A 26,567-nucleotide genomic window follows, 5' to 3' on the forward strand; every position below is an offset into this window, starting at 1 on the left:
TGGCTGGGATGACAGGTGCATGCCATGACACCCAGCCAGTTTTTCTATTTTTAGTGGAGATGGTGTCTCACTCTTGCTCAGGCTGGTCTTGAACTCATGAGCACAAGCAATCCACCCACCTTGGCCTCCCAGAGTATGAAGACAGTTTTTATGGAACATGTAGAATTCTTGAATGTATGAAAGCAAACACCATATTAAATGCTTTCCCTTGTGGAAGAATTTCCTGTGAAGCCTTTAGATTATTTGTGTCTTCAAGCATCCTACAGAGGGGACCCCATCCCCCCAAAGGCAGTGCTAAATTTATCCTACATCTGTGACTAGAGGTCCCTGGTGGCTAATAAAAGTATTGAACTGTGGAAAGAGGACTGAGTTCCCTGATTTTTATATTGATTTAGCTAAAGTGACTGTTACATGGCAGCACTCAGTTCTGGTGGAGACATGTGTGAAGCTGTCCAGCTCTGTGGGCAGTGTGCTGACCCGGGGAGGGCCTGCTTGCAGTCCGACACCACCTCCCCCCGCCAGCACCTCCATCTCTCCTGCAGGTTTTGTCTATTCTCTTTCTAAAACCTGTTTCATTTGAGTGTAAACCAAATGATTCTTTCCACTAAAGCATATTTGATTTTTGTTCAGCATAATTACCTTTTGCTACTGAGATTAAAGCTGCTACTCTGGGAACCTTTTAATATTCTCTCAAACCTAAACTATTCTATGTGAACTATTTGAACCATGGGCTTCTTTGCTGACATGTCTGTTTTAAACGACTGCCTCATCTCCCTGCGCTCTCTTAGCACTAGAGAGTGATCTTCTTTCTTTAACTTGCATTTAAAAAATGGAGGTTGCTGTGAGTCCTGTGACGTCATGGCACTCTACTGAGGGCGGTAAAGTAAGACTCTGTCTCTACAAAAAAAAAAATGAAAACTATATCAAATGTATATCAAGTTGCAAATACAGTTCAAAGAATTTGTTTTCTGAATTAGAGAGTAAGTTCCCAACCTGATACTTCATCTTCCCCAATATGTTGTTGTTATTATGTATTTCATACACGCAAGGACAAGCTGTGCCCAACCACAAGACAGCCAGCCTTTCCAAGCAGGCAGTTAGCACTGATCCATTCCTGCCACCCGAGCTTCTGAGCTCATTCAGCTTTCACCAGTGATGCCAAGAGTGTGCTTCATGGTAAACAACAAACAACCTCCCCCTCAAAACAAAACAAAGAAACAAAAAACAAACAAGGATCAGTTGATGTGCTGTGAATCCTGTGTTACGTTGAGTTCTCCTGTCTGTCCAGTTCCCTAAACCTGCAACAGTTCCTCAGCCTTTCCTGAGCATCATGACCTTGACACTCTTGAAGGTTGTAGGCCAGTTGCTTTGTACAATATCCCCCAGTTGAGATTTGTCTGATATTTAGTTTCCAGGTCTGTGAGCTAACGCTTTCTCCCTCCTCATCCTGTTTTATCAGATGGCACGTGAGTTTCATCTGTCACGATTTTGATGGTAACTTTAATCCCTTGACTAATGCAGTGTCTGTTAGGTTTTTCCATTATAAAGTTACACATTTTCCTTTGGAATAAATAAGGGTCTTACAGGGAGGTGATTTAAAACTACCGATATCCTATTTTATAAACAAACTATTTATTTCTTTATGCACACACTGCTTCTTACTGTACTCGGTGAACTGTAATCTGTTCCGTTATTTTGAGGCTCAGATTGTCTGTGGTTTTGGAACCCCTTCAGGCGGGTTCTGGCGTCCTTTTGAGATGGTCCTGTTATTATCTTAGCCCTTCCACGTTGTCTGGTACAAGATGTTAAGGTTCATCTTGTGCTTTTCCCGCCCCAGACCCGCATCAGTCATTTCTCTGAGAAGCTCTAGCTCTCCCTAGTTGCTACTGTGCGTGGTGTCCCTGCTCCCAGACCCCCTCAGTAGAAAGAACTAAGCAATGTCTGTTTTATAAACACACGTATACATAGGCTGGGAGCGAAATAAATACAGACATGGGACTCTAAATTTTAAATGTTTTACTTGAGAAGCAAAAATTGCCGTTCGGAGCATATAAACAGATGGGATGGTTGTCTGTACGCCTGACAGACATGCAGGTTTTATAAAAAGAAGAAGTCTTAGGGTCCTGGCAGGTTGCTTCAATAGCTGTTAGGTGAAACTGATTTCAGGTTACGACAAGCAGCAGGCAGGCTTGCTGAGTGCAGGCTCTTCCCTCCCACCTCCCCACCCATGTCTCCCAATTCTTTTTTAATTGGTTATGACAAGAGTGACCCAGTTCATATGATCAACTTTCACATTTCCCCCTTTTCATCAAGGTCTTTCTCTGAAAGTCAGTCATTCTGATGTCTTCTCGAGGGACAGGACCTGTCCTGGTTGTCTCTGTCCCATATTGAGGGTGGAGGGGAAGGTGTCAGGGCCTCGAGTTCACAAGGAAAATTTATTCTCAGGGCAGACCTGTTTGGAGTCTGGTTCTGTCTCTGGGCAGATCCGTTCCAATCTGTTTGGTTCTGTCTCAGGGCAGATCAGTTTGGAATCTGTTTGGTTCTGTGTCAGGGCAGATGTGTTTGGAATCTGGTTCCGTCTCAGGGCAGATCAGTTTGGAATCTGTTTGGTTCTGTGTCAGGGCAGATGTGTTTGGAATCTGGTTCCGTCTCAGGGTAGATCAGTTTGGAATCTGTTTGGTTCTGTGTCAGGGCAGATGTGTTTGGAATCTGGTTCCGTCTCAGGGCAGATCAGTTTGGAATCTGTTTGGTTCTGTGTCAGGGCAGATGTGTTTGGAATCTGGTTCCGTCTCAGGGCAGATCAGTTTGGATCTGCTTGGTTCTGTCTTAACAGTTCCACAGGTGTCATCCCCAGGTGTTGAGCTAACATTGTCCTGTTAGGAGAGTCGGCTTTACATGATTAGACAGGCAAAAAGAACAACATTTAAAAATCATAATGCAGAAAGTAATTGACAATAATGTAACAAGTTCAGTTTGAGTAATAATTCTAAACAATGAACCTAATTTTGAAGGCAACCAAATAAATCAAAAGACCATGGGAGAAACTTGCTGAGACCTATTGTGGCCATTGAGTAGCATTTTAGGACTGGGTTGAATTAAAGCAGAGAATTGCAGTTCTACCAAAGGGATCATCAGTACACTTTGAACAAAAACTTGTGTTAGGGATATTGTCAAAGTCGCCCACCAGGTGGATCGACAAGATTTCTTAGGTTGGTGGTCAGGTTACCTATGCTTGAAATTTTAATTACAGTGTTATTTTTTTCAAGTCAAAAAGGCATTAAGAGGGGTAAAACATTTTGTTATGATACGGAGTCTTGTTACAACATCTCGTGAACAGCTGTCTACAGTGTGAAAAGCACCAACTTTTGTTCTGATTATACCATCAGATGGTTTGGTGAATATTTCCTTTGGCCTGAACACCAGGCATGAGACTTGTTCCTTAAAATTTATCTAGTTTTAGCTTTTAGGGCTCAGGACAGAGCAGTTCCTATTTTAAAATTTGTATAAAAGAAAGTCAGATAGAAGAATTAAGGATCTAGTCTGTATGTAGCTAACAAGAACTCAGAAACAATGTATGGAGCTATGGTCTAATAACAGGTGTATCACAGCTTCTCTTTAAAACATAACTTTTCCCCTTCCTATTGACCACACAAGTACCTTGGATTTATAAGCCTTTTGAGGCTAGGAAGCCAATCCCAGGCAGACTTTAGATTTTACTTACCGTCTTAAGTTTCTGGGCCTGCCAGGAAAGCAGCAATTCTTATTTACTCACTGTAAGGATGGGAACCCTTGAAGTCAGGCATATTATGCATATTTTCAAAAATGACATTTCAGTCAAAGCCTTAGCAATATAACTGATGTTTTCAATTGTACTGTGCTATAAAGAGAGGAAAGATTTTTCTTGGACTTATGCAAATAACCATACTGTTGTGTGAATGCTTAGTTTTTGAATTCTGGAAGAATCAAATGGGGAAAAAAAACCCAGATGCTTTTCTCTTTGTTTACAAAAGAAGACATAATCAAATTCCTATAAATTAGGCGATAACATTTTCTTGAATCCAGAAAACAGAATATTTGAAACATTTGAGTAAAGGAACAACATTTCAAATAAAAGTGATGAAAACATTATATTTATCAGTTATTCATCTTGTGTAATTGACTTGATCTCAGTAGTTTTAGGAATTCTTCATTTCTTTATGAGAGATCTGGAAAATTTTATTTGAACTTAGTTATCAGAAACTTGTATTTAAGAGTACTTGTTAGTGTCTTTTGCATAAATCTGATTGTAAATGTTTTTAGAGACGAATTCAAAACAATAACCGTGGGTGACAAAGAATAGGCAGCCATGCTTAAAAATAATCTCTGCTGAAAGTTTAAAACTGACAAGGAGATTTAGTTATTTTAAGAGAACCGGAATTATGACTGATGGCATATTAGATTTATATGAATTTATATAATTTTTGAAACATTCATAGCAGCAGCAAACTCACAAATTCCAGTAAAAGATCAAGTATCACATATCGTCTGGTGCTGTTTCCCAGTTTACCAAATAAGTCTTATTATTTAATATCTGTGAAAGATGAGTGATGTATCTTTTGATGCTTCCCAGAGGCCCAGCTAGAAAATCCCCAAATTAATTTTAGGTCAAAGAGAGTTAAACTAGAAATTTGATTTGGGATAAGTTTGTCAAGATATGAAAAGACTCAAAACATTTAATCAAAACAGATGATCATAAGTGACAGATGACTTATGAATCCATCATCAAACACGTAGCTGTAGTGATGATTGAAAGGCTTTCAAAGCAATACCGAGAGTTATGGAGGGGACCTCCTAACCCTTTTAAAGTGCTGTTTTTGTTTTTTGTTTTCAAATAATCAGAAACCTAATAAAGGCAAAACATGAAATTATCTTGATAAAACATAAACTCTTTGTTTCTTAGGCCAGCTGCTAACAAGATAAAGAAAGCCCTCCCTAGCGTGATTGTTCTCCGTTATGGGAAGCTCATTTCTTTTTTTTTTTTTTTTATTAAATCATAGCTGTGGACATGGCACCTGATGAAAAGGGTATTGAATTTAATCAGAGGCAGGAAGAATGTACCCAAAATTGTGAGTGTAACAATTCAGTTACGTCAGGAAAAGCCAAGGATACGGAATCAAATTGGGCCCTTCAGATTAAACATTTCTTTGTTAGGCCCAAACAGCAGAGTAAGAACTGAGTAAAAAGTTACAGGCGCTGACAACAAAGTTGAAGGAGAAAGTTATCAACTCAGGCCTTCTCAAGGGGAGAGAAAGCTAAAGGCTAGCAAGCCCTGTGGTCAAGATACAGCAACAACTGAACCTCTGAGATATAAATCAGCTATTTAAACAGAAACATTTTACCTCAAGCAATGGAATCACCATTTTCAATGAGGAGGACAGCATTTTAAACCTGAAACTTAAGGACATTAAATGAGTCACAGGAAGAAAAGTGTTAGAGAAACTGTCTGTAGTTCAGAAGATGGCTGTTAAAGTAACAGATTTTAGAATTAAAAAATCAAAACCTTTTGAAAATTTTTTTTAAGATCACATCAATACTTCAAGAAAACTTTCTTGTTTTAAATATAGAGTACCAGCTTCTAGTCCTGCATCAGTGCACCCCAACACCAGTGTTTGTTTAAGGCTTTGAAAAACACACTTTCATCCAAATCCCAACCACCCAGTTACACATAAAACTTCCTTTATCAGGCAGATAAAGAGACTTTATAAATTCTCCATGATTTGTTTTGACCTTGTAGCCTTTTCCCGAAACTCTAGTCTTAGTTCTATAATTTTTATTTTCTTAAATATTTGACATTTTTTCTTGGAACAAAAATTTACCACATGAACTTCCTCTTGGGCAACATTATTTTTTCCTAAATTCATATTTTGATTAATAGAAGGCAAGAACAAGCATATTTATTCAGCAAGTTTGTTTCTGTTTTCGATCTGATTTGGATATTACCCAGACATTTCATACCTATCTGTTATTTCACTTAACATAAATTTATTTAAATTGCATGAGGAGTTAGTTTGTAAATGCATTCTACGTCCCAGTCTGTGTGTGGAGTATCTACACACACGTATCCTGTAGACTGTTTTTGTATGGGTCGATGTGTCTCAACAGAAATCTATGAATTCGCTATGATGCTTCCACTTCCCGTTTGATCCCACTGGATTCACTGTTGCTCCCTCTCCTTGGCAGTGAGGATTGGCTCCCCTTGGTGTATCTGCTTATTGGCCATTCCCCCTCGCGGCACGGCTCTTCTCAGCCCTGCCATGGCACCTCCCTGGCTTCTGCAGCCACCTCATCCCCCTTGACGCCATCCTCCAGCTCATGAGCTCAGACACCTCCACACCCCTTGGAGGGACCCCTTCCCCACCTTGCTTAGGTTTTGTCACTCCAGCAGGGGTTGTTAGATAAGTGCCCCAAAGAAAGCCCCTCCCAACTTATGGCCTACCCCTAACGCCTCTTCCGGCCAGGGCAGTAACTCCTCATTGGCTATTCTACCCTCCCATCACCATTCTAAGACTTCCCCTAACCGAACCTATATAACTCTCTCTCTCCCCGCTCTGTCCTCTCTCTCTGTCTCTCTCGGTCTCCGTCTCTCCCCCCCTTTCCTCTCTCTCTTTTTCTTCCCTCTCTCTCTTTCTTTCCTCACTCCTTGGTGTTGTCCTGCAACATCCCCCCACACACACCAATAAAGACCTTTCGTACAAGCCTTGGTGGTCTATGAGATCTCTGCCGGTCGAGTGCCCCCCCCCCCTTTCAGGGATCGCTCTCTTGGCCATCTGGGCTCCCACTCCCCACGCTGGGTCACCCTCCCAGGTCACTGTTGGCAGGACCCCAGGCCCCCCCTGCCTAGCCCAGTGAGGCAGTAATGCCCTGCACTGGGCCCCCACCTCTGCCTCTTTCCCACACCTCCCGCGCCCTGGTTCCGTCCAGCCAGCTCTGGTTCCGTCCAGCCAGCTCTGGTTCATGGTGGCCCTGCCTCCTCCATCCTCCTGTCCCTGACTTTTTCTGTCCCATGTAGTGGCTGCAGAATGTAGTTGTTCAGGAAGCAAAGAAGGGAAGCTAAGGCCCAGAGCAGCCACAGAACTCATGGAAACACTTACTTTTGCCAGTTGATTACAAAGGATATTTTAAAGCAGCCATCCCCAACCTTTTTGACACCAAGAATCGGTTTCAAGGAAGACGATGGGGGTGGAGGGTGGGGAGCATTTCATGATTATTCAAGTGCATTACATTTATTGCGTACTTTATTTCTATTATTAGTATTAGATTGTAATATATAATTAAATAATTAACATACCTCACCATAATGCAAATACAGGCCTAAGCTTTGTTTTCCTGCAACTGGACAGTCCCGTCTGTGGGGGATGGAGACAGTGACAGGTGGAGCTTCGCCACTCACTTCCTGCTGTGCAGCCCTGTTCGGACAGGACACTGACTGGTGCCAGTTTGCAGCTCAGGATTGGGGACTGCAGGCAGACAGGAAGAGGAAGAACCTGATGCCGCCCCGTAGAGAGGGAGCGGAAGACACGGAGGAGACCCTGATGTGGCGGAAGAGGGGTCAGATAGGGGCGGGTCTGATCAGGGGCAGGTCTGATACCCCGGTGGGTCTCCAAAGCCAGGAGGTAGAGATTAGTGCTGTGTCTTTGCTGCTTTGCTGGAGTTACTGTTGTTTCAGCTGCAATTGTGCTGAAGCTCACTTTACGGTATAGATGAATTCCTTAAAAATGTACTTGGACGTACACATGCATGACTAGAATCTTATTTTTCTTCTGATTTCCACAATCATAACTGAATGGTACTAAAAAAATAAAGTAGACTTTCCTCTGAGACACCTGCTAACTCACAGTGAAGACGTTACAGAGAAATACGCAGAGACTTCCCTAACGTTCTGGCAGACAGACAGATATATAGTGAAGAATAGCTTGGATTGGGGGTATTCAACCATGGTTTTGTCTTTAGCCCCAGGTAAATGTCATTTTTCAGAAATCCGACCTTTTAGTTATTCTTTCTGAAGAGTGACTTCTTTGATATTTCAGAGGACGTGTAGAAGATGTGCCTAGAATCAAACAGACCTTGTCTGAACTTTGCTTTTGTCACTTAATTGTCCAAGTGACTTCCAACAAGTTAGTCTGAGCCTCGATTTTCTGTGAAATGAGAATAATAGGTAATATCTCTTATCTCATAAAATTGCCAGTTAAAGGAGAAAATGTTTATAATGTGTTTAACTTTTGTCAGATGCTAAATAAATGTTATATTCTTGAACAGGAAATTTATGTATTGGTTTAGTAACTTCCCGCTTCCTTTTGGTGTGGGCATTTATATTTTTCCCAGGAGATTCCTAGAGGACTGATTTAAAAACTGTTTACTCAAGAGAATTAACATTAGGTGAAGCATTTCCTTTAGTATTTTTATCCTACATAATAAAGAACTTATTTTTCTTTGAAGAATAGTCAGATATGAAGTTTAAACCTTTAAAACCTTTAGTTTTTCTTTCCTTAAAAAACTAGAAGCAGCACAATGTTTCTCACAAGCCTTTCCTGAAGAGCCTCTTCGGGATGTAGCTATGTGTAGAACATACCTTTCGGAACAGCGCTTTATGTGAAAATAGAAGATTATTGTCAATTGTTCGTGACTGCTCTGGTGAAAGTGAAGGCAGGTACTTGGTCTTCAGTAAGTTGAACAGATTTAAAAGTTATATAGTATTTTAAAAATATACAAACTGTTGGGAAGCTTGAGAATTGTGTTAGTCATTTTGGGATCAAAGGGATCTTAGGAACTGGGTTTAAAGTCGCTCTCATCTTAGGAAGGCCTCTACCCAACGGTCTTAGTCTGAATGCCCAGAGGTACTGAGCCTGCCCTCCTGTAGCACAAGCCGGGATCCTGGTGGTTAACTTGACACTTGATTTTTCTAACTTCTCAGGGGCAGTCTGTTAGGATGGACTGTTGTTTCTGCTTCTGGAATATTTCTCGAGTCTGTCCACTTTTTTTCATCTTTCTTAGACCACTTGAGTGCGAGCTGTCAGCCCTTGTGGAAGTGTCCAGCTGATCTCCCAGGCCTACTCTTAGCATCCCCAATCCAGGCTGCATGGTGCACCCACCTTGTGCCCTCTCTTACCCAAGGCTCTGACAGTGCTGGCCTTATTTGAGGTCCTGCCCCAGGACTCTTGTACCTGCCATCCTTTCTGCCTGGAATGTCTGGTCTGACTTCTCCAGCTCCTTCTTCTGCCTAATTGCAGGTGCATGTGTTGCTGAAAGTTCCAGCTTTCATGCTGTTTGTTAAGGAAGCCTTCCCTGATCCCCCTGGCTGAGCCATGTGTTCTGTGCTGTCATAGTTCCACATTCTGTGATAACACTGAGAGTAGTTAGCAGTTACATTTTGGATCATTTGATTGCTCCTGGTTAGATGTTAAAGCTCCCGAGGGTGGTGTCACGCCTGACTTTGTCCACTGTTGTGCCCACGGAGCCTGGAGCCTGGCAGATTGCAGGGCCTTCATGGGTGATGGTCGGATTAGTGACCGCACTGGAGAGAGGAGTTGATGAGGCTGAGTGTTGGTTTGGACCCTACAGAGAAGCACTTTGCTTGCTGTGCTCAGCTGGTTGGGTGTAGTCACACAGTTAATAAAAGGGCTTTGAAGCTTTCAGGCAGTAGAGTAGTAGCCTCTCTCGTGTGAGATAACTCTGCACTGGGGTAGGGAGAGGATGTGGGTAAGAGAGAGGCTGACAGATCAATGTATTTATTGCCAAGAGTTGAGGAGAGAGATTGCCCAGACTTATAGGACCTGAGAGCAGGGGACAGGATCCCAAGCCATGTCAGAGGTGGTGTCTGCAGGGCTTGGTAAGTGACTGACTACAGGGGCAGGAGGCAGAGGGGGCTCCAGATCTAGTGTAGATGACACTCACTAACTTAAGGAACACAGGATCAGATTTAAGGGCTTATGCTGGGTTTTATCCATGTGCAGGTGGATGGAGTTGGTGGATGGAACGTTCAGAAGCTGGTAGGAGGGGTGTGAGGTGCAGGTTTGGATTTGGGGGGGGTCATCAGGTATGCAGGTGGTAGATGAACCTGTGAACATGGGGGGCTCTGCGGGACAGAATGTGGAGCTAACGAGAAGGCTGAGGATGGATCTGTTGGGTGGAGGGCAACAGGAAAGAAGGGCTGTCAGCAACCGCAGAAGGAGCCCTGCGGGGCAGGTGCAGGGGCAGGCAGAGGCGTTGTGGTCTCCACCCTCTAATCCCGCCTGGCGCTCTGTACAGGTGGATCTGTCTGTGTGATGCAGATTTTGAAGTGGAAACATCTTTTTTCCAAATAAGCATCATGCTAGATAAGGCCAGGTTTAGAAGCTTATAGACATCATTATTTTAATTTTGCCATGTTTTGGTAAGTATTCTACTATGGTTTGCCACGTTCTTTATAGATCTAATTGTATGTACTTGTCATCATAGTGCTTAGTATTTTAGGAGAAATTTTTTTTGCTGTTCAGCTAGTTGTCATAATTTAATACTTTATAATAGCAAATCTGAATTCAATAATTAAAGATTTAATTTGACACTATATTTTATTGATGATTTTTAAAGCATAGAAGGACGCTTGGGAATTGAAACCGGTTATTCAAATCAGTGCTCATTTGTAGCTTTTCAGGGTAATTGGTCCATGAAATAAAGACATTTATGTGACAACTAACCCTTGAGGAAATCATGTTTTTCATCTTTAAAATGGTTACTGGATTTGTTAGATACATATCAGCTCTAAAACTTTATGACTATGTTTAAAACTATTTTGGAGAGTTTACATCAGAAGCTTTATGTACGAAAATGATAGCATGAAGGATTCTGTGGTGCCATCCACATGTGCTTTTATACATTAGTTTCCTGAACATCAGCTCCAAGAGAGAGGAAATGTTGGCAATGGATACATTCTCTTAATTGTTCTGTATTTCGTACAGTAAACCTCAGTTTAAATCAGAGAATACCATACCTGCTATGTGGTACCTATTGTCTTACCAAATTTATTATTTATGTGTTCTTACCTATTTTTCAGACAAATTAAGCAGGATTCTTTGGTCAGTTTACCCTTATTGCGCATTTCGGCCTTTTGGTGGTGAGTTTGAACAGTTACTGAATATCATGCTGATGATTCCTGATGTACAGTTCTGTGCTGGTTTCTATTGCTGTTGCCACCAGTTTTATAGTTAGAAGTCTGACGTGGATCTCTCTGGGCTAAAGTCACCGTGTGAGCGGGGCGGCTTTCCTTCTGGAGGCAGTAGGGGGCGATCTGCTTCCTTGCCTTTTCCAGCTTTTAGAAGCCACCTGCCCTCCTTGGCTTACAGCCCCTCTCTCCATGATTGCACCTCTGTGACTATCCTGTCCCGGCCATATCTTCCTCTGGCTACAGCTAGGAAAGCCTTTCCACTTAAGGATTCCTGTGACTGCACTGGGCCCACTGGGACAATCAATGACACTCTATCTCAAGGACCTCAACCACATCTGCAGAATTCCTTTTTCACGTTAGATAACATAGTCATAGTGTCTAATGATAAAGATGTGGACATCTTTGGGAAGCCATCATTTTGCCTACCCAAAGTTTGGAGCTACAAACTTTGGACTTCCTAACAGGAAATGGGAATGATTTTGTACTTGTTGTTAAGAGAACAGTGTCACTTTGAGTTCTTGTAGCCCATAGGTAGGATGTTTTGCCACTAGATCTAACAATGATTGCACTTTCTGGCTACATTTGTACATCAGCTGGATGCAGTGATTTGCACCAGCAATCCTAGCACTCTGGGAGGCCGAGGCAGAAATATTGCTTGAGGCAGGAGTTCTGGACCAGCCTGAGCCAGAGTGAGACCCCTGTCTCTATTAAAAATGGAAAAATTAGCCAGGTATGGATGGCATATGCTTAGTCCCAGCTATTCGGGAGGCTGAGGCAAGAGAATTGGTTGAGCTCAGGAGTTTGAGGTTGCTGTGAGCTGGCACCACTGCACTCTAGCGTGGGCGAAAGAGCCAGACCCTGTCTCAAAACAAAAACACCCAAATCATGTATACAACATTGTAGTTCAAGTCAGGACGAAGGGGCTCTCATTCCAAAAAGGTTATAAAAAGCTCAGCAGGGAAAACACTCCTGAAAACTCTTCCCTGGCTGCTTTGCTCTCCACAGTTAATTCTACAAAACTGTCTTGGATGTTTTTCCGTTAAAACATTCATTTAAACAGTGCTAATTTATCTTTCAACTAATAAAAGTACTCTCCTATGCCCCAAATGGTCTGCTAGTGAATCAAAATTCAATGTTCCTTCGTGGATTTTAAATTTACATTTATTGAGAATGACTAGTGTTTTGAAAGGTTAGCAAGCTGTGAAATTGAGATATGATTTTGAAGGGAATTTATTGGAAACATTTTAGTGTCAAGAGAAAAAATAATCTTGAATAATACTTTGAGATTTGTATTCGTATTTGAAGCCCACCAGCAGATGTCTTGAAAAGAGGACAGCCTAAATTCTGATTGACAGAATTAATTAAATTAATAAAAGTAGCAATAACAACTGGAGCTGTATTATATTTCGGAGATTACAGTAGATGACTGTAGGATACAAGAAGAAAATGGTTAAGGGAAATAAGCAGTTCATCACTTTATGAGGTGAATATTGCTGTCTCATCTAGATGGTTATTAATTTGATGACTTGTAAGGTGGTGTTCATGGGAGAGTATTTTAACATTAACCTTCTAATTATGTGGAGTGTTTCATGGAATGTCAGCAATGAAATTATTTTCATAGAACTGCCTCCCCGACATCTACCACACAGCAAGAAGGAAATCAGTGAATAGTGTGAAATCTTCACACAAATAAGTTCTTTATTGCAGACTTCACTGTCACCCGAACACTCCAGTAAAAACTTTGAGATTCCTTAGTTCTTTTTTATTTATTTTTTAATTTTCACATATACATGTGTTCATTAGGCTTCCACTTTTTGCCTTCACAAAATTAAAAAGGCTCCAAATTTAACAACAATAACAATGTTTAAGATAGGGACCAGAAACAAAAACCTCGCAAAGAATGAACGAAGACAAATACATTCAGAAAAGAAATCAGACGATTGCTGCAATGAAGTATTAAGCAATAATAATAATAGTAATGCCAAGAAAGTAACATTCACGTTGTCAAATAAGAGTATGTCTATTATAGAATGCTTTGACTCTGGGGTTCAGTATGGAGTCATCAATACTTAAATACAGTAAAAACTTTGAGATTCCTTAGTTCTTTATTCTTCTCCAATGACAGGCCTGGCCCAGTTGGGAGTTTGGATCAGCATTCGGCCCCGTGTTGACAGCGACTCTTCATCCACTTGGCAGTTTCCTCTGGTCTTCACACCTGTGCTCCACCTTTGTCCTCTGACCTGACCTTTCAGTTGGGGTGTTGACTGTTTGCTCCTTTTGCCCCCCAGGTCTTCTTTCCCTCCTTTTATCACTTCTCCTGATCCTCCACACATTCTTGGCTTGTAACCCGAGACATTGGTCTGTCCTGTTCTTTTTATTTACTTTTTATTTCGTCATCATAAACTTAACTCTGCAATCCACCTAGACGTGGAGAGGAATAAGGAAAGTATGGAACCTGAAGAACCACAGCGAGGGCACAAAGATTACAGGTTATTGTGAGAAAATGGGGTGGAGGGTGCTCTGCTGAGCTACAGAAGGAAGGATTTGGTGGTTGAAACACAACATGAAGTCAAATTTATTGCAGCTGTCCACAGTCAGTAATGGGATCTTCTTGCTGGTCTTGCCGTTCTTGGGCCCACAGCGCTCCATGGCTTCCACAGCACTCACGCCTTCTTTCACCTTGCCAAAGCCCACATGCTGCCATCCAACCACTCGGTCTTGGTCGTGCAGATGAACAACTGGGAACCATTCACGTTGGGTGCAGCATTTGCCATGGACAAGATGTCAGGACCTGTATGCTTCAGGACCAAGTTCTCCTCTTCAAATTTCTCCCCGTAGATAGACTTGCCACCAGTGCCATTATGGCATGTGAAGTCACCATCCTGGCACATAAACCCTGGAATAATTCTGTGAAAATAGGAGCCCTTAGAACCTAATTCTTTTTCTCCAGTGCTCAGAGCATGAAAGTTTCCTGCTGTCTTTGGAACTTTGTCTTCTGAAGAAGATGCGGCCCAAGGGCTCGCCAGCAGCAGCAATATTGAAGAACACTCTGGGGTTGACCGTGGCTGATACCAGACGACTGTAGGAAGTGGCAGTGTCTGCAAAGCTGGTCTATCCTGGTTTTGATGCCTCAGTGCTTTTTTCTATCCTTTCCTCTATCTCTACCTTCCATTTAAATGGTGAGATTCCCCTGTGTTCCAACTGCATTTCTCATCTCACAACGTGTTTTCTTCTCTGGATGACCTCCATTATCATCTTGATGCTACCATGATGATTTCTACCTCGCTGCAGATCCACGTCTCAGCTCTGTGCTGGACGTGGCCTCCACCTGGCTGTCCTTCGCCTTATGGGTTCCCCACTCCCACTGAAACGGTTTTCTTTATTTCTGGTGTCACCTTTAATGCTTTCCCCATCTACCCATTCTCCAAAGTCAGAAATCAGCATATTCTGTGTGCTGTCAAGCTTAATTACTGAGAAGGGAAAAGTAATCAAAGATGTGGAAGAAGTTTTTTTTTTTTTTAAAGTAAAAGTGAGAAAGAATAACACATACATCTCTATAGAAATACATCTGAAAACCTGGAGGAACTGGGTGATTTCCTCGCAAACTGAAGATTTTCAAATGCACCCAGGAGAAAGCTGAGCATTTGATGGAGCAGCAGAAGGCTTGGATAGGTGTGGTCCAGCGTGCGTCACACCTGAACTGATCTTTACCTTTAAAATAACAGATGATTTTAGCAATAATCATCCTCTTCCAGGCCTTTGAAAAGGTGAAAAAGTTTCCATCATGAAAACAGATGAAGAATGTATAAAAAACAAATTTGTACACTGTAGATGCAGGCTGTATATGAATGCAAATATGAAATGCTAGATAAGTATTGCAAATAGAATCTATCAAATAGTATAAAAATGGTACCTATTATTAAGGAGGGTATCATGTTCATTTATATGAAATTCAGTGATGAAATAGGGTTTAATATATTAAAATCTGCCAACATAATTTATACACTAACAAATTAAAAAGAACTAAGCCACATAATGGTCTCTGGACACTGAAAAAGCTTTTGTTAATATTTAATTGTCATTCCTAGCAAAAAGGCGTATGTAAAATTAACTATGACAACACTCACCAAAATATAATAGCAAATATACTAAATAGAAAACAATCAAATAGGGAAATAGGGAGACTATCATCATTCATCTTTAGTATTTTCTTGGAGATTTTAGTGAGTGAAATAAGCAATAAAATTAAATAAAGTTGTACAAAATTTGGGAAAAACAATTTTATATGTATACATGCATGTACACACACGAACATGTATATATTCCTGAATGATATGATTTTATGCCTAGAAAGCCCAGGAGGATCTAATTATAAACTATTAGAATTAGTATAAGAATCTTGAAGTGATTGGATATAGGATAAATATAAAAACTTATTAGCTTTTCTGTATTGTGCGTATCAGCACGTACAAATTGAAAAGGGAAAAATATTCCATTCACAATAGCAATAAAGTGTAAAATATTTAGAATAAGTTGAAAAAGAAATGTGAGGGACCTTATATGAAGAAAACTAGATAATCCTATTGATGGATGTAAATGAATATCTGAGCAACTAGAAAGATAAACCACAAGAGGCCAGTTCTCCCCAAATTCATATTTAATTCAAGTCTAAAATAGAGTATCAATTGGTTTTAATTTGAATTGGATAAAATGACTTTGTACTTAAATCTCTAATATTCTGGTATTATAATAATAGACCAAAAATCTGTGGAACAGAGTAGAAAAATGAGAAGGAGCTATGTGAGAATGTAATACATGAGAAAGACGGTGAGTGAATTCAGAAGGACAAAGCACAGGTGATTTATTTAACAGGTTATTCTTGCCTGACTGCTCTTTGTATAAAAATGCATTCCAAAGATATGAAAGGCTTAAATGCTTAAAAGAAAAAATATTATTACAAGAATTTTTTGTGTTTTTTTGAGACCCGGGGTAGAGTGTAGTGGTATCATCACAGCTGCCAGCAACCTCAGACTCTTGAGGTCAAGTGATCCTCCTTCCTTAGCCTCCTTGGTGGCTGGGACGACAGGCACCCACCACCACACCAGCTAATTTTTCTATGTTTAGTAGAGATGGGGTTTCGCTCTTGCTCGGGCTGGTCTTGAACTCCTGAGTTCAAGCAATCTTCCCCCCTCACTCTCCCTGAGGCTTGAGCCAGGGCACCTAGCCAAGAATATTTTTAGGAGATTAGATAAACTACCCTAGGGGTAAGGAAGAAATCAGGGGTGAAAACCTGTGCTCTATAAATGAAATTGTAGACATATAAAAATCAGTTTTGATTTACTCTGAAACTTTTATTTCCCTCTTACTTTTGAAGGATATTTTCACCGGATATGTCGTTAATACTTGGCAGCTTCATGGCCTTTAGTGCTTTAAGGATGCAATTCCATAGTTTTCTTGGCTTCCTTGTTTCTGGTGAGAAGTCACCAGGTCCAATGAGCCCCTCCAGCTTATGTTTCCTAACTCCTTTCTCTGGTCTATTTTTTCCTTAACACTTCCTGCTGTCTCACAAACTGTATATTTTGCCAATTTATCTTGTTTATTGTTGTCCTTTCCACTAGAATTTATGGTAAATAAAGGAAGGGGTTTTTTACTTTTGGCAGTTTCTTTTGTGCTGTGTTATAATCTCGTAGCACACGGTAAGCACATTTTCAATTATGAAAAATGAGAAGTGGATGAATGAATGAACTGTGTTCTCACAACGGAACTGACCTTGCTGTCCTTAGCCCCTCTCTCTTGCTTTTGCATATTGTCTTCTCTGTTTTCCATGATAGGTATCTGGCTCCTCTGCTGAGTTGGGAGCTCCTTGACAGTAAGAGCTCTTTATTCTTCTTCTTTGTATCTTTAACACATAGCACAGGGTCTGTCTCACAAAAGGTTGCTAATAAATGTTTGTTGAGCCAACAAGCATGGGGCTGAGAATGGTTTTCTCTCTATCATGTCACACACAACTATAATATTGATGATTTCTTCTTGAGGGCCATCTCATGGCTGGTTGAGTTTGTAAAGGTACCATTTCCAGTATCCGTTTGGTGGTCTTTGTTCCGTCCTCGTGTTGTTTTGCTGTTTTATCAAGTTCGACAGTGGCCGTTCTCGACTTCTTGAAAAGTACTTCTTCCTGCGTTCCTCCCGTTTTTCTCATTGCCTCGTCTCACTCTCCTTAGCCCACATCGTGACGGCTGCAGTATTCCAGGCATCTCTCCTTAGCCCACCCGAGCTTCTGTGCTGCTTTAATGCCTTGTACTCTGATGCCTGCTAATTCCAAGTCTCTAGTCCTGAACTTTCTCCTGAAAAATCTGTGTTTTTGATGCTTCTCAGAAAGTTCATCCCAAATATCTTCTAGATTTCAAACATTTAGCATCTCTGAAAATGTGCTCAGCTCGTCTTTTCTTGCTTGTGGGAGGCACAATCCTCAACTCAGTCTTCTAAGCTGGACACAATCAAGGTGATCTCTTTCCGCTCTCATGGACTGTCTGGCTTAGTCAAGTCTCACTCAGGCAGCTCCCTGAATTCTTTCCAGTCCTCTAAGTCCTCCCAGCCCCTGTCTCAAATACAGACGTCATCACCTCATGCCCGTACGGTGCCATGGTCTCCTTCCTGATATTTCTACTATCAACCTTCCTTTCTTATTCTGTATTATTGTCTCTAAGACAACTGCCAGTGGTATCTTTAAAAAAAAAAATCAAAGCAACCACAGTTAATAGCAAAAGTCATGGCAGAGAAGAAACAGGTCCAAATATTATCATGACATTTCTTTGCTTAAAAAGCATCCAGTGGGCTCTACAGTACCTGTGGGCTAAAGACTAAAATTCTTAGCATAGTGTTTTAATTACACTCTATCATTTGCAAGGAAGAGATATCACTCAAGCTTGCTCAAGTAATGGGCTGTACTGTAAAAATACATGCTGGGGAGGATGGAGACTCCTGGAGATTCAGAACAGGGCCTGAGGTCAGACGGTTCTGATGCTGTCCTGTCTGTAGGGCCGTCTGCAGCAGGAGTCTGGCCCCCTCGCTCCAGGGCTGTGGTTCTCAAAAGCTGCTACATCAGAGTCACTTGGACAGCTTGTGAAAACACCCTCACCTCCAGAGTTCCTAATTCTGATTCAAATTTTCTTTTCTTTCTTTTCTTTTTTTTTTTGAGACAGAGTCACTATGTCGCCCTTGATAGAGTGCAGTGGTGTCACAGCTCACAGCAACCTCCAACTCTTGGGCTTAAGTGATTCTTTTGCCTCAGCCTCCCCAGTAACTAGGCTACAGGAGCTCGTCACAACCTCCCCCTGCTGCTATTTTTTTGTATGTGGCTGGAACCCTAACCACTAAGCTACGGGCTCCAAGCCTGATTCACATTTTCAATGATGTTCCCCATTTGTATTTCTAACAACTTACTGGGTGATACCTATGTTGCTGTTCTGAGTACTACACTTTGAGAACCGTATCCTTTAAAGTATATCACATCGTTTGGAAAACCTTTTTTGATGATCTCAGTCAGGTGAGTTTCTTTCTTCATGTTATACAGGGTGTCCATAAAGTTCGTGTGCAATTTAAAATCATTGTAACTTTGTAAGTGTATGTGATAGAAAAAAATCTGTGAAAGTATTAGAAAGAAGAAACACATACTTTTTTATTATTCTTGTTAATTTTTTTTTTTTGGCAGTTTTTTGGCCAGGGCTGGGTTTGAACCTGCCACCTCTGGCATATGGGGCCGGTGCCCTACTCCTTTGAGCCACAGGTGCTGCCCTGTTCTTGTTAATTTTCAACGTGTCTACCATCACTACTAATACAAAGGCTGATACGGTTCTGTAGTTCTCGGGAACATTTTCAAGCTGATTTTCAGTAACAGCAGTAATCGCATCAGTTATCCTTGCTTCAAGTCTTCTAAAGATCAACATTTGGTTGCATAAACATTAGTGTTCACATGTCTCCATAAAAAGAAATCCAATGGAGTCCAGTCTGACGAGCATGGAGGCCAAGAAAATGGACCCCTTCTTTCAATCCAGGTGTTAGGGAATTTCTTGTGTAGAAAATGTCTAACAAGCAAAGCAGACTGGGAAGGAGCACCATCATGTTTAAACACTGTGTTCTCTATCAGTCCTAATTGTTCAAGCAGAGGAATAAAGTAATTTTGCCACATTTCTAAGTAGCTATCACCGTTAACATGCCCTTCAAAAAGTATGGCTCTCTATCTTGATCTTTTCCCTGGGCACCCCACACATTAACTTTTGAGAATGAATCTCTTTCATGTTCAACATCTGTGTGTGGATTTTCAGTTTCCCCAATAAGGCAAATTTGCCTGTTGACCTTGCAACTACTATAAAGTTGCTTCATGGGAGAACATTAAATTACTAAAAAATGCATCATTGTTGCTAAGTTTTTCATTGAACTGTTGACAGAAAGTTAGTTGTGCATGATAATCCCCTTCTAATGACATTTGATGCACTTGGGGTTTGTACACTTTCACATGAAGTCTCGTCCGCAGAATCTTGTGCACAGAGGACTGAGCGCCTCAGCTCTGGTGAGGCTCGTCTTAATGACTTGCGTGGACTTGCCTCATAGAGTCCTTCTATGGATGCTTCAGTTTCTTCACTGACACGTGACCTGCCAGACCATGGCTTACCACTGACAGAACCTGTTTCTTTAGATTTTTCACCCACTTGGATATTTAATTCCTATGCGGTGCTTCTTTCTCGTAATGGATTCTAAACCTTCTTTAACAGCAGCAGTCGATTGTAGTTTAAACAACCAAAGAACACAATTTACTTTTTTTTTTTGCAGTTTTTGGCTGGGGCTGGGTTTACCTCTAGTATATGGGGCCGGCACCCTACTCCTTGAGCCACAGGCACCGCCCAGAACACAATTTACTTTTCCTTCTGGTGAAGCCATGGGTCAACAGTAATTCTGAAAAATAAGTAATTTTTAAGTTAAATTTCTAAAAATAGAATATCTAAAGATAAGAACAATACTAGGTACATCAAGCTTTCTAACCCTTTTTACGAATTCTTTCTATCACACACACTTACAAAGTTACAACTATTTTAAATTGCACACAAACTTTATGGACTTCAGAATCATGGTCCTTGAACTGTAGCATGCTTGAGGGTCCCTTGGAGGGACTGTTAAAACAGAGGGCTGGTCCTACTTGGGTTTCTGATTCATTAAATCTCAGGTGTGGGCCCAGAATTTGCATTTCTAAGAAGTTCCCAGAGGCTGACATTTTGGAAACCACTGTATTTGAATAACTTGCTCATATACTCTCTTCTTTCCTGACCTTGGGTGTCCCTGCTGGTCCCTTGCATTATTCTTTTGTTGACTTGTGACACTTGAACACAGTGCCCAGCCACATGTATTTTTGGAATAAACTGCTGAGTTGCTGGTCATGAATTCTGAACCCCCTTCTTTGATCTCACGCTCCTGGCCCCTGGTTCTTCCCTCTCCTTCAATTCTATGCAATCTGTTTTTGAAAAAAGAAATCCTACCTTACATTGTAGCCTTTCTGTCCTTTCTTGTTCTTTGGCCATTTGTCTGCAGACTTCCTTTGCCTCCTGGCTCAGGCGGAGCCCCTCATGCGTTTGTTCTCGTGTTCTCATGGCTTCGAGCCTCTCGTCCCGCTGGCCGTCTCCTCGGCCCCCAGCGTCTGTGCACAGGGCCATCTGCTCCCACTTCTGACTGCCGGCAGCAGCTGGAGGAAGCCCCTTCCTGCCAGTCATCTCTCTTGCAGAGCCACCAGGCTATGGGAGTAGACATCTCAGGACAGCTCTGTACTCGCTCAATCCTGTCCTGGTTGAATTTCTGCAATTCTTTATTTGTTACGTTCTTGAGGCTGCCACAGTAACCTTTCCTCTTAGCAGACACACTCTATGTCCCCAGGATGTTAGGGGGATATTAGGGGGGATGCTCTTCCATCTTCTTCCCTAGCCCCTAGTGTTCTTTTTTCAAAATTTTACTCAGGGGCCTTCCCCTGCCTATATCTGCAGAGCATTCTGCTGGTTCTTCTCTACCCCATGGATGGCCCCTCTGGTCTGGGAGCCTTTCTCTCTCTTGGTTCATTTTCCTCACCTGAAGAGCTGAAATGCCCTCTCTGTAGGTGTTCTCGAAACAGCAGTGGTCAGGAAGGGCTTCCTTCCCCTTGCTCTGTTCTTCTCCCTCCAGGCTCATGGCGCCTGCTTCCCTCGCCAGCATCCACGTTTGCTGCTTTGCCTCCCCTCTGCGGTCTGACATCCGAGCTCATCCCTCCACTGAAACCTCCCCTCTGCGGTCTGACGTCCGAGCTCATCCCTCCACTGAAACCTCCCCTCTGCGGTCTGACGTCCGAGCTCACCCCTCCACTGAAACCTCCCCTTTGCGGTCTGACATCCAAGCTCACCCCTCCACTGAAACCTCCCCTCTGCGGTCTGACGTCCGAGCTCACCCCTCCACTGAAACCTCCCCTCTGCGGTCTGCCGTCCGAGCTCATCCCTCCACTGAAACCTCCCCTCTGCGGTCTGCCGTCCGAGCTCATCCCTCCACTGAAACCTCTCCTCTGCGGTCTGCCGTCCGAGCTCATCCCTCCACTGAAACCTCCCCTCTGCGGTCTGCCGTCCGAGCTCACCCCTCCACTGAAACCTCCCCTCTGCGGTCTGACGTCCGAGCTCATCCCTCCACTGAAACCTCCCCTCTGCGGTCTGCCGTCCGAGCTCATCCCTCCACTGAAACCTCCCCTCTGCGGTCTGCCGTCCGAGCTCATCCCTCCACTGAAACCTCCCCTCTGCGGTCTGCCGTCCGAGCTCACCCCTCCACTGAAACCTCCCCTCTGCGGTCTGCCGTCCGAGCTCACCCCTCCACTGAAACCTCCCCTCTGCGGTCTGCCGTCCGAGCTCACCCCTCCACTGAAACCTCCCCTCTGCGGTCTGACGTCCGAGCTCACCCCTCCACTGAAACCTCCCCTCTCCGGTCTGCCGTCCGAGCTCATCCCTCCACTGAAACCTCCCCTCTGCGGTCTGACGTCCGAGCTCACCCCTCCACTGAAACCTCCCCTCTGCGGTCTGACGTCCGAGCTCACCCCTCCACTGAAACCTCCCCTCTGCGGTCTGCCGTCCGAGCTCACCCCTCCACTGAAACCTCCCCTCTGCGGTCTGCCGTCCGAGCTCACCCCTCCACTGAAACCTCCCCTCTGCGGTCTGCCGTCCGAGCTCACCCCTCCACTGAAACCTCCCCTCTGCGGTCTGACGTCCGAGCTCACCCCTCCACTGAAACCTCCCCTCTGCGGTCTGACGTCCGAGCCCATCCCTCCACTGAAACCTCCCCTCTGCGGTCTGCCGTCCGAGCTCACCCCTCCACTGAAACCTCCCCTCTGCGGTCTGACGTCCGAGCTCACCCCTCCACTGAAACCTCCCCTCTGCGGTCTGCCGTCCGAGCTCATCCCTCCACTGAAACCTCCCCTCTGCGGTCTGCCGTCCGAGCTCATCCCTCCACTGAAACCTCCCCTCTGCGGTCTGCCGTCCGAGCTCACCCCTCCACTGAAACCTCCCCTCTGCGGTCTGCCGTCCGAGCTCACCCCTCCACTGAAACCTCCCCTCTGCGGTCTGCCGTCCGAGCTCACCCCTCCACTGAAACCTCCCCTCTGCGGTCTGACGTCCGAGCTCACCCCTCCACTGAAACCTCCCCTCTGCGGTCTGACGTCCGAGCCCATCCCTCCACTGAAACCTCCCCTCTGCGGTCTGCCGTCCGAGCTCACCCCTCCACTGAAACCTCCCCTCTGCGGTCTGACGTCCGAGCTCACCCCTCCACTGAAACCTCCCCTCTGCGGTCTGACGTCCGAGCTCACCCCTCCACTGAAACCTCCCCTCTGCGGTCTGACGTCCGAGCTCATCCCTCCACTGAAACCTCCCCTCTGCGGTCTGCCGTCCGAGCTCACCCCTCCACTGAAACCTCCCCTCTGCGGTCTGCCGTCCAAGCTCACCCCTCCACTGAAACCTCCCCTCTGCGGTCTGCCATCCAAGCTCACCCCTCCACTGAAACCTCCCCTCTGCGGTCTGACATCCAAGCTCATCCCTCCACTGAAACTTCCCCTCTGTGGTCCAGTGGACCCCAGTCCCCATATCCAGCAGGGCTTCTCCAGTCTTCTGACCATCTGGAGATTTGGGTGGTGCTGATCCCTGGGCCCTGGTCTCTCCTCCCTCGCCTGCCCCTGCTTTTCCCCAGAGAGGACATCCACCTTCTGGCCTGGGGTCTTTTTCTCAGTATTATCTCCAAGGCTACTGCTTTCTACAAAAGTTGGAATTACCTTTCATGGATAAATATTTATTATAGTACATATATTTATATGTTCTTACTACAGATTATTTCAGATACTGAAAATTCAGCGTCTCTGAAAACATCGCCTTCTGCCAATATCGTGTTGGCGCCCTCCCCGTGTTCATCAGCCTCGGGGGCTCTGCCTGCCCCTCGGCCACCACATCCCTGCCCCAGGAGGCAGTTGTTGGCTAGAGCCTGGAGAGTATGCTTTTCTGTTGATTTCTTTCATTTCCCTTTCCACCTTTCTTTCATTTTTTTTTTTTTACTGTAAATTGACAATTTGTGATTGTATAAATTTGTGGGAGTGAAAGTGATATTTTAATTTATAAATACAGTGCAGAATAATTAAATAAAGCTAGTTAACATATCCATCACTTCACATTCTTTACTTTTTTTTTGTGGCGAGAACATTTGAAGTTTACTCTTAGTAGTTTTGAAATATATAATACTCTATTAACCATATTTTCCATGCTCTGTGATAGAACTCAGAAAGAATCCATCCTGTGATGTTATACCTTTAACCATCATCTTCTGTTCTCCTCACTTCCAGCCTCTGTAACCGCAGAGAGCACCGTGCCCCAGAGGGACAACGACCTGAGTCCCCGCCTTTCTTCAGGGCACCCTACGCTGTCTCTTGCCTGGACTAGTGTGTTAACATTCAGTGTTGGTCTCCTGGGTCTGTTCCATCCTTACCCAGTGCTGATTGGTGAAGTGAGCTCTGATGATGTCTTGACCACTCAGAAGTCTAACCATTCTCTAAACCACAAGAATAAGGCGCCAGCTCCAGAGGATGACCTTTCAAGAACTTTATGCTCGTATTTTTGCCTCCTCTCAACCTAGCAGTCCAGCCTTCTGCTGCGGGATTCCTATAAGATTTGTGCTCAATGTTAACCAGACTCTGCTGTATTTGCAGAAATTCTTTATTTGCCAGCTGCTGCTTCTCCCTGGATTGCTGCTAAATTCTACTTGTCTCAAAGAGCAACAACTGCCAGGAAGCTGCTTCTGTTCAGAGCTGATGCTCCTTCACTTCGTTCTCAGACATACTGTTTGGGCTTCTCAGCTCGTGCCTGTTAGTGCCTTGTCTGCTTGTTTATTCATGAGAACACTTGAGCCCTGCCATATGCCAAGTTGTGGGTGATAGTCATCTCTCTACACATGCGTGCCCCAGAGTGAATGCTACGTGAGGGTGAAATGTGGGTGAGAGTCAAGCTCTCTGGACATCTCACAGCACTCAGGACCTGCTTTCCCTGGGAGATGAGCAATGCATACTTTTTAAATTTAGTTGGACTGAACTCAAAAGCAACCTGATTGTGTCAGTGAAAAATGTTGTGGGTAGAGCCTGGAAGAGTCCTGGCCACAGTGACGTTAGAGTTATGAGAGAGTGAGCATGGAAAGTACGATGGTGCTCAGAGAGCTCCTGCTTCGGGGTTATTTCGAAGTGAGAAGTTGTTAAAATTAGGAAAATTATACCATTGCCAGTTGGTACCACATAAGAAGGCATCACAACAATAGCGTGTTGTGACATCAGCTGGTTGCTGCTAACGATTGTTCTCACATAGTCTAAGATGTTTCCTGATGAAGCTGGCTGGAGCCACGTGCAAGGTAACGTACAATGAGCTTGAAATAATGGTGTGAAGGGTTTATGGATAATGGAATTGGAAAAGGACTTCCCCGAGACGTGTGTCTTCAGATTTACACGGTTCTGTCCTCAGGGTTGATAATTTATTCATGCTTAATCCCCCTGGCATTTCATTTTTAATTTTAGTTCAGAAAATTACTAATACATATTCTGTAGTTTTACTAGAACTGGATATTCTTGTTGCCAGAGTAAGAGGTTCTTCTCTCATTCATTTTTCAATCTATGTGCTCTGAGAGGGCACCAGTGGGGAGGCACAGTGGGCAGGTATGTGGAAAAGAAATTGCTTCTCTTATAAGGTTTCTAATACGGCGGCTTCTAATAGGATATCTCTGTAAGTAAAATTGGGATCCCTCAAGGTTGAGGTTATCTGGCCTGGGAGGTATCACACTCAGCACGTGAGCCCCTTTTGCAAGTGTGACATTGCTGCGTGAGTCTATTAGGCATTGTGAGCACTTGGTAAAAAGAGTAAGTCTGGGGCGGCGCCTGTGGCTCAGTGAGTAGGGCGCCGGCCCCATATACCAAGTGTGGCGGGTTCAAACCCAGCCCCGGCCACACTGCAACAAAAAAATAGCTGGGCGTTGTGGCGGGTGCCTGTAGTCCCAGCTGCTCGGGAGGCTGAGCAAGAGAATCGGGTAAGCCCAAGAGTTAGAGGTTGCTGTGAGCCATGTGACGCCACGGCACTCTACCTGAGGGCAGTACAGTGAGACTCTGTCTCTACAAAAAAAAAAAAAAAAAGAGTAAGTCTGAGGACTAACTGTGTGTCTCTGTTCTTCAGCCCACAAAGCCAGGAGGTATGCCATTTATAAAGTAACACCATATGAACACGCCATTAAGAAAATTAGTTACCCCACCAGCCTCTGATCCACTCAGGCGTTGCACCTGCCTTTCCTTGGCTTGGGTTCTCTCATCTCCTTTATTTTGCTACACTATTAGATTTTCGTTCCTCAGCAACTGACCCTTCCATCCCATTGTCCAGTCCAGAGTTGAGTTCTCTCTCTGAAAACTTCCCTTGACCGTTCTTTCTGTAGGTGCCCCCAACTGTGAGTGGTCTGGTGGCAGCTCTGGCAGAGTCTGTCACTCACCCCCGTGGCCTCCTGTGGGCCTGTAGCTGGGTTTGCAGGGAAGAGAGGCAACTGTGATCAGTGGAGACGCTGGTTTGAGGCCACTGGTTTTGTAAATAAGGGCATGCTGCCGAAATGTGACATGTGTAGCCACTGCAACCCCAGAAGTAGTTACCAGGATAGTGAGAAGCTAAGACCTTAGAGCAATTTATCATCTCATAATAAGCGAGCTTGGCTTTGCTCAGTGAGTTTGGCTTCTGACATCTCACTTTCCTAACATTTCACTTGGGCTGCCTTAAATTTTTTTCTGTGTTCTTGGCTTTCAATTGCTTGCCTTTGCTCTTGCCAGTCCTGTGAATAA

General features: G+C 43.7%; 1 pseudogene; it reads right to left on the minus strand.

Annotated features, from left to right (window-relative positions):
• Positions 1-13,754: 13,754 nt before the first annotated feature.
• Positions 13,755-17,378, minus strand: LOC128572123 (peptidyl-prolyl cis-trans isomerase A-like; annotated as a pseudogene).
• Positions 17,379-26,567: the final 9,189 nt, after the last annotated feature.

This window comes from Nycticebus coucang, chromosome 19 (genome assembly GCF_027406575.1).
Source record: "Nycticebus coucang isolate mNycCou1 chromosome 19, mNycCou1.pri, whole genome shotgun sequence".
Classification (NCBI taxonomy): Eukaryota; Metazoa; Chordata; class Mammalia; order Primates; family Lorisidae; genus Nycticebus; species Nycticebus coucang.